Source organism: Nestor notabilis, unplaced genomic scaffold, assembly GCF_000696875.1.
Source record: "Nestor notabilis isolate BGI_N333 unplaced genomic scaffold, ASM69687v1 scaffold17096, whole genome shotgun sequence".
Classification (NCBI taxonomy): domain Eukaryota; kingdom Metazoa; phylum Chordata; class Aves; order Psittaciformes; family Psittacidae; genus Nestor; species Nestor notabilis.
This window is the reverse complement of record NW_009933489.1, coordinates 46465-49803: the sequence shown is the minus strand read 5'-3', so window position 1 is coordinate 49803 and position 3339 is coordinate 46465.

Here is a 3339-nt window from a genome sequence, read left to right as displayed (position 1 = left end):
TCATATATCATATATCATATATCATATATAAGTGATAATAATATATAGTTAGAAAATGGTAGATATAAATAATTGTCAATCTATATGATGCAATGTTTCTATATTTAAGGTTCTTGTAAATTGCTTGGTAGCTCAAACAGCAGAGTTCCCTGGTGAGCTGGTGTGTGCTGTGGGTGCAGGAGGGGTTTTGTGTGTTGGAGGCTTCTGAAAGATGGGGAAGAGACTTGCCCGTGCCCCTTTAGCTGTGTGCTAAAGGGATTCAGGATAAGCAAGTAAAAAGTGGGCTGGTTTTTGCAGGTTCTGGGACATATCTGGTTTTACGTGGTGGAAGAAAAAGACATTTAGAAGTTCCCATTGAACAGGTCTGAGCTGGATGTCCTGCTGTGAATCCATTTTTCCTGCCGGGATGATGTATTCAATACGCAGCTGTTGTGCACGGAGCTGTTCTGGCCAAGGAGAAGTCAGAAGCAGAAGGAATTTAAACAGTGCCCATGGATATGGGTTGGGAGAGTGAGATAACAAGAACTCACGGAGTTCAAAGGTGCCAAGTCTTGCACTGGAGTAAACCCAGTCCCGGAGTGCAGTGGGATCTGTCCTGGGAGCAGCTCTGTGGAAAGGGACCTGGAGGTCCTGGTGGACACCAGCTCAGTATGAGTGAACACTGTGTGGCTGCTGCAGAGAAACCCAGTGGGATACTGGGGAACATCAATAAAGGCATCACCAGCAGAGATAAAGATGTGATTGTCCCCCTTTACTCAGTGCCCGTCAGGCCACAGCTGCAATACTGTGTTCAGTGTTGGCCCCCACTGTACAAAGAAGCTGTGGACAGGCTGGAGAGGGTTCAGAGAAGGACCACAAAGATGATCCAAGGGCTGGGAAGCCATATGAAAGGTTGACAGGGCAGGGACTGTTCAGCCTGGAGAAAAGAAGGCTCCGGGGAGACCTCATCACCATGTTCCAGTGTTTAAAGGGTGGCTGCAAAGAAGATGGAGACTCCCTTTTTGCAAGGAGTCACAAGGAAAGACAAAAGGGAATGAGCACAAGTTAATCCTGTGGAGATTCTGACTGGACACAAGAGGAAAATTATCCACATTGAGAACAATCAGCCATTGGAATAATCTCCCCAGGGAAGTGGTGGGTGCCCCAACGTTGGACACTGTTAAGATTCAGGGGACAGGATGCTGGGACATCTGATCTAGGTCATGCTTTGTCTAGAAAGGTTGGACCAGATGACCCTTGAGGACCCTTCCAACCTGGGATTCCATATTCCATGATTCTGTGATATGTATCTCCTTTCCCTTTGCGTGGATTTCACTTCGATCATCTAATAGAGATGTTACTCACCCTTTCTCGATTAGCGCACCCAACTCGGCTGTGTTTATGTCTCTGCAAAATGGCTTTTTATATATTTAGCAGCTTTAAAATCAGATACAACTTCTGCTCTCGTGTCACTACCTTGTTTTCAACTGAATCTTTTCAACTGATTTGATTTACTTGTTTGTATTATAAAAACACAGACCTTCCACAGGAAAAAGACTGGAAAGTTTAAAAGAGTAAAGAATAATTGAGCGCAGCCAATATTAGATCAGCAACTGAGATGTTCTGGAAATTTTTTTGAGAGTTATTTCAAATCCGTTTACAGAAGCTTCACAAAAACATGAAGACTATTTACTGCAATGTCTGAAATACCTGTATTTCTGCTCTGCTCTCTTTCCTTTCAATGTCTTAATGCTTTCATGCAGTGTCACTGAAAGAATAACTGTGGTATATGCTATATATTCTGTATAGAACACAAGTAGAATATGTTCTATATAAAGTGTAGAATAGATGTAGAATATAAATATAAACTATAAACCAATAAGATAATAAAACAATAATAACAACAGATTATTGTAACATGTAATTTTGACCTCTTTTACAATTCCTTACCCAGTGATTCATGGGGGTGAGTACATAATAGGTGATGTTTTGTACTTAAGATCTTGTCCCATTCAAAACCCTTTTGTCTTTGTCCAGTTTTTTGTGGCATCTCCTTTTGTCATTTAAGATGACAGCAGTTATCTACTGCTGGTGTGAGAGTCTGGGTTGTGTATAAAAACCCAACGTTTTCCTTCCTAGGTATGGATGTTCCCTGCTGCAGGGAGGAGGCTGGTCCATCCTCGGAAGGAAACAAGGAATAAATCAGGGACTCTCATTTGCCAGGACATTGTGATGGGTAGTTCTGTTACCTCTATCTGCCCCTCCACGGATCCAGGCACCAAGCCATTGGCAGAGGTGCACAGAAATCTTTTTCCCATTATTTTCCATGATGGAAACTTCTCCCCATGTACCATAATTCAGCATCCCTGACCCTTGGCTGGTATCGCCATCATGCTCTCAGCACAGTGATGACATAGGAAAGAAAACCAAAGAAGCTGCAGGTATAAAGGGACCAGGCTCATTTTCTCAGACATAAAAGCATCTTTTCATTAGTGTTTCTGTTTCTTATATGTGCTCTGGGAAAAAAGTCTTTGAAATGGGAAGTGATTTTTATTCCCTGGCTCTTACAGTTGTGAAACTGCTGCTAAAATCTCTCTGAGGTTCAATGTCTTAAAACACCCTATTGATGGTTATAGGAATTACTACAATGTATTTAATCATTTCCATTGGTAAACTGCCCAAACCTGTGTATCAACAGCACCGGTCAAATCCCTGACTCTTGCTGTCCTCTCCTGTTTTGACTGCACACAAATGATGTGGAGTTTTGGGGGTTTTTAGGGTTTTTTCTTTCAAATTACAAAGGAACAACAAAATCAAATTGGGGAATTTGGACATTGAGCAAACTCTTCCTGCCTGTTACGGTTATTTATGGATGGGCAAAGAACCGACAGGTAAATCTCCATCCTTTGAAAGGGTGTTACTGGAGTTGGGAGGCTGAAGTCTATCAAGGCAGGGCAGTGCTGTCCTGGGGGTTTTGGTGAGGGTTGGACACTCTGGGGATGGCCTGAGCACGGGGATGGAGGGAGAAAGGGTGGACCAGGCAGGGTTATCCCTGAGGCTGCTCACCCTCCCGTGAGAGAGGAGGATTGGGCTGTCACAGCCTGCCTTCTGCTGCCCAGGCCTGGCCCTGGCTGCTTGGCCATGGGAGGGCATCGCAGTGCTGTCCTGGGGGTTTTGGTGAGGGTTGGACACTCTGGGGATGGCCTGAGCACGGGGATGGAGGGAGAAAGGGTGGACCAGGCAGGGTTATCCCTGAGGCTGCTCACCCTCCCGTGAGAGAGGAGGATTGGGCTGTCACAGCCTGCCTTCTGCTGCCCAGGCCTGGCCCTGGCTGCTTGGCCATGGGAGGGCATCTCCTGT